Source organism: Cnephaeus nilssonii (genome assembly GCF_951640355.1).
Source record: "Cnephaeus nilssonii genome assembly, chromosome: 7".
Taxonomy (NCBI): Eukaryota; Metazoa; Chordata; class Mammalia; order Chiroptera; family Vespertilionidae; genus Cnephaeus; species Cnephaeus nilssonii.
Window position 1 is genome coordinate 46996414 of NC_137078.1, and position 6126 is coordinate 47002539.

Here is a 6126-nt window from a genome sequence, read left to right on the forward strand (position 1 = left end):
ACCCTTAACATGTCCAGTCTTCCCGTAAGTCAGTAAAAAAATTAACGTATTAAGAATGGCTAAAGGTCAGGAACAGGAAATATGCAGAAGAAGGGCAAATGACTAACAAAAGTATGAAAAGAAGCTCAACTTCATTAGCAATGTGAAATACAAGTAACATAACAACAAATGACGTAAATATGATTTATTTTTTCCAATCAGATCAGTGACAATGAAAAGATTACTGAAATACACAGTGGGTGATGTCAGGAATAGGGCGTTTTCTCTTAGAAGAGAAGGGGAGCGCACATTGCACAATTTAGCAGCACATATCAACAATGAAAATGAGCATACTTTAACCTCCCCTCCCCCCCAATTCCACAAAACACATACATGAAAAGAAGGTGTAAGGACGTTCATCTTGAAATGGCATTCTTTGGGGAAAAAATACCATTATTTGAAAGCAGCAAGTAACTTGAAACAAAAGCAACTCTCCCTCAAAGAAAGTTGTTAATACTATTCAGCTGTTGAAAAGGATATTCTGTATGAATTGACAGGAACTAAAAACGTGCAGAACACAACAGCACATCTAGTATGATCTCGTTGTTTTTAAACTAAAATTATATTGGTGTGTAGTAGTGTGTAGTATTGCCTCATTTAACGTGGGCAAGTTCACATGGTGACAACAGAGTATTTTTTCAATTTTTACTAAATGTTTTGGGTGACATTAGGGGTAAATTTTGTTAATTTGGATTAAATATGAAACACGAAGACTGAATGTATATCCTTTTATAAGTAGAAATGTAAAATATACTCCAAATCCAAAATATATTTCCTTTAGATTTCAATAATTCTGCTGTCAGTTTTTTAAGAATAAGATGTATGTCAAATGGTATTTTTGTTATTCTTTCATAAACTATCTAGATTAACTAAATAATATACTTTAGCAAGTATGAGATTTTTTTTATAACATCAAGACCTTCAGACTACTTTCACATAATTGCATGTCATATCTTTATCACATTACTTTTAGTTGCTATTTTTGCAAGGCAGGAAGACAGCCCTGCAGAAATTCTTTGCAGTAACTCTCTGTGGAAACTTTAAACAGAACACTTGGTATATAAACTTACAGCTCCAGATTAGTAAGATCTAATTTTAGCCGAGATTCTGATTTACTTCCTATACTGTGATGATAGGGTTCGAAATGAAGGGACTGTTCTCACTTGGAGAATAAGAGGGGAAAAGAGGTTTAATCTTGTTCCAGTGCTCTTATATTCCTCAGGTTTTCTGACAGTTTAATTCATTTCAATGGCATGGGGTATATCAAGGTACACATATTTCCATCACAAGGAAACTGAAAGTACAAAGACAACACTATATTTCAAACATCTTTATTTATTAGAAAAGCAGCAATTTCAGGCAATACTACAACTAGGCAATGCATGGGCATTACACAGAAATGTTTCACTTCTCTCATTTTTAAGAACCACGTTTTTCACTCTTTATTTTATAGTGGTTTTTTTATCATCTAAAATGTCTATTAATTGCAAACAGCATAGGAGGCATGTATGTGGCATTCATTCTGCCTTTTCTTTATAGATTGCAAGATACTTAAGAGGAGTGAGTCCTAAAGGTTTTCATCCAATGATGTTCCTAAATAATAAAAAATTTTTAAAAGACAAACACATGTGCTTCCAGTTTGAATTATATTAGGAAGGCATGAATGAAAAAAAAATTTTTGCCTACTGTAGAAATCATTAGTGCTGTCCACCAATTATTTTCAGCTCTTCTCCTGGGCATGTCATATTGCATTTATCTGCCCCCCTGGAAGTGGGCAGGGCTGTATCACTTGCTTTGGCTAGAGAATGTGAGCAAAAGTAATATGCATTCCCTCCAGGTGGAAGCTGTATGAGCCAGGGCGTGATGCACCATGCCGACCTGTCCCCTGTGGCATGGCAAACAGCAACATAGATGGTGGCAGCTGCTTTTTCTCCTGAGGTCTCTGAGGGATTACAATGAGCAGAGTTCCCCTTCTGAGTGGACAGGAGCCATAGGTGAGATACAAACATGTGTGGATTTATGGCACTGAGACTTTGGGGGTGTTATCACAAATATATCTTGGCTATCCTGATACACCTAGGTCACTGTGTTATGGAAATGACCAGATCCCCATGATAATTATGACCTACCTGGGTCAGATGAGATAGGAAAAAGAAAGATGATGTCACAGAGGGGTGGGCAGAAGATGCATAGCTAAAGATAATAACGGAAAACAAGTTTAACTTCTTCCATCTCATAGCACAGCTCAACTGGTGTGCCACCAGAATTCTGAAAATATATAATACCTGACTATTTAGTCAGGGGCACTTACCTCTTTTTCCTTAGGAAAAAAAAGTGACAAATGCCAATACAATAGCTGTCCAGTGTGAATGAATCAAAATTATACCTATTTTTTGTCACATCGGAAAAAAAAATAGTTTTCGGTGTGCCACAAAAAAACTAGTAATTAGTTTATGTGTGCTATGAGATGAAAATGGTTGAAAATCGCTGGCATAGCAAATAAAAATGGTAGTTTAGGTTCAAGAGTTACAACTTCTATATGACTTTCCTAAAAAATAACCACTCTTGATAAACACCAGTCCAAGTTCATTATAAAATCATTTGTTTGAAGTTTTAAACTAGTCAAAGCATGAAAATTACGAGTGGCACACTGATGCAAGCCACAAAACATACATATCCCTAGTTACTCTCTTACTCCATCCAACAAGTATGAAGAGCACAAAGTACATTTATTCACATAAGACATTCATCTACTGTTAGTAGATGTGTGAGTAACAAGTTATGTCAGTAATAAGTTGAAGTCCAACATTATTTACTAGGTGGTAAAATATTCTGACACCCAGAAGAAGAAGTAAGAAAACGTATATTTACATTCTATGTATTTGACCTTAGACAGTTTATTAATTTGGAACAATGATGACGATACAGGTGAATGTAGCGAGCAAGTTTTACAGAAAGTTCACTCTATATATTAAGCAAATGCTCTTACGTGGGTTCTAAGATTAGACACACAACTAAAGCAGGTTTTTCTTTTAAAGTCTGAAAATGGGCAAACAAGACCATTTGTTACATAAATGTGTGTGTGTTGTGTGTATGTGTATGTGAAGTTCTAAGTATCTTCCACTTCTGCGATAAAGATAAGTAGAAGCAAGTTTCTGCCTTTAGAAAAAAAAATTTTAAAAGCATATTTCTATCACCTAGTTAAATCCACCAGTAAAACGTCTGGTGTTGGGGACACATCCATGGCTAATTATGAGTCAGCATTATCTGGCTCTGAATTCATAATTATAAAAACCCATTTTCTATTGGATTTTTTTCTTTTTCTTTCTTTGGTCTTATTTTTTTAAGACTTCATTAACCTCAGGAAAAGCGTGGCATTTTCAAGTCATTTGCCCATAATAATGTAATTCCCCAGAAATAAGATGACAAATAGTATAAGTTGCTTAGATACTACTTTACTCAATGACAAGGGAAATTCAGTTACTCTGGTCTAATTATGAATTTTAAAACAGGGCTTGAAACGTCAAAATTGGTAAACTGGTTGAACATTATTTGTACTATTTATGTCTAGTAATATGAACAAATATGCTTCTACTTTGAACATTTATATGAAAGTTATTAGTGAACGCTCCACTCTATTATTCATGATACAATAAAATGTACTAACTACATGGAAATACACATAATAACAGGAATAAAATTCTGAAGTCGGATATGCATATGGTTGCATTCATTTCCTTGGGTGAAAGCCTAAAACAATGTAAACGCATATTCTTTTACCAAACTTATTTCCAATTTTTGGTGTCTATTTCTTGGATTTAGCATCATCATAAAACACTTTAGTTGTCCTGAACCTGTGCTCAAATAATATAGATAATCATGCCAGGATATGCACAGAGTGAGTTCCCCGTCACTTCCCAAACCTTGCATGCTCATGCATTTCCACACATGGTCATGTCCTAGTATCTTCTCCATAGAGATACACAGTGGCCTGGGTAGAATCACAGCAATAGAACGATTATGCCATTCGATTAGAAGAAGCCTCAAGGAAAAGAGGCCTGGAACTCTGGATGAGTTTCTCCCTCACACCTCTCCCAGGTCATGATACATGGAAGTGTTCGCTGCAGCCTCCTACCCAGCATAAGGAAGAAGGATGGAGCTTTGGTTCCCTGTGCCTCAGTTCACAGGACACCCACGCTCTTAAGCAGCTGTAAAAAATAGATATCGTCTCTGAACCATCTCAAAGTTCTTCTGGGCTTTAAGTCCTCTTGAAACACAAGAGAACATTTATATAATATAACAGCAATCATAAATTGCAATGGCTTTTTAAAAGCATATACACTGGATATATATATATACATACACAAATATATGCATATATCTCACAATAAACATGTAATTATCAATTTAAATTAAAAATGTACAAAATCTTTGCAATTCCATGCTTATTTCATACCAAGAATTCTTGTGATTTAATTAGGCAAGTATTTATCGAGCATCTACTATGTGCTCTATAAATGAGAAAAAATTACATTTGTATGATTAATTATTTACTGGTCTTAAATTGAGAATATATGTGTCAGTGTATATATATGAGTTTCCCTTTAAATTCACTGAAAAAAAATGCTTGCCTTTAAGTCTTCAGTGAAACTATTTGCTTAATTTATTTTAATTTATTCATGAGAATTTTCCAAAATTCACAAAAGTAGACAATAACTTCCAATGTGCATTACCAATCAAAAGCAAAAACATGTGAATATAATTTAAGTCTAGTTGAACTGCACAAATTTCATGGGGAATCTGAAATCAGTCTCACAGGAAAGATTTATTTTAAAACATACCCCAGTTAATGAAGACAATGAATTCTTTTACAGTTCTGTTATAAAGCAGAACTACCTGCCTATGCTCTGATGGACCCAGGACATTTTGAATGATTACTAAAACTCCATGGGTTGAATTATACAAACAAGTGAAGAAAAAGTCTAAAGTATTCATGAGAAATTTGGGGAAAGATTATTACTCCTTGATCTCTTGGTTAACCATTATAATAATCTCCAAATGCCTGGCTAGTTGCCAATCATCCCTTTAACACTGGTAGCTCTGGCTTTAGAAGATTCTGTCTTACAGATTTAGTGAAGCTGCTTTCAACAGAAATTTTTGATGTCCTTTGGTGTGTGTGTGTGTGTGTGTGTGTGTGTGCGTGTGTGTGTGTGTGTGTGTGTGTGTGTGTGTGAGTGTACACATGGAAAGCAAAAACACACTACCTGTAGATAGTCTTTGTATATTTACATATAGATTGTGTTTCTCTTGTTCTCTCACACAGAAATGACGACTCAAAGTAAAGTGCCTGTGCCAAGCTTCTTTGTGCCTGTGCCAAGCTTCTTTGCACCTATCACTGGGTTGAAGTTCTGTTTGCATAAACCCTGGCAGAGCTTCTCAGGAACTGTGATAATGCAAATCGCCTCCATATGTGCTAAGATAGAACCTTTGTTTCTCTAAAAATTATTTCTTTGCACTAGAATTTTCAGAGGAAAGGGGGATTATTTGAAAACTAGGCAAATCTACAGCTTACCAAGAAAACCACTCACCTTCATAATAACCAATGCAAGCAGTCACATTTGTCAAATATGACAAAGATAGGGTCATTCTAGACAGGCTCACAAGACCAGGCAAACTGACAGCCACACCTGGTATCTATAGAGGTCATTATAATAAGCCACAGTGATTCCCATGTGACATGACTGATACCTATATTGGCTGAGGTTACAGGATGAGGCCAGATCAAAATTTGAGAGTGCTTCATTTCATAAAGCCTAGTCTATAAGGAACAGCTACGGAGCAGGGACCCCAAATAGCCATTTTATGGTGGTGGTAGTTTTAAGATTCTCTTTGGCAAATAGGCCAAGTGAATGCTTTAGGACTCAACAGAGTCACTCATTCCAAAAGCAGAAAATAACACAGGTAAGCCCAAAATTGTTTTCAATTTGACTTCCATGGCATTATTTCATCATGTTTATCTGCAGTTGACAAAACAAGTGAAAATGTGCAATTAAACAGTTAATTTTACAAATTTCAAACGCTGAATCT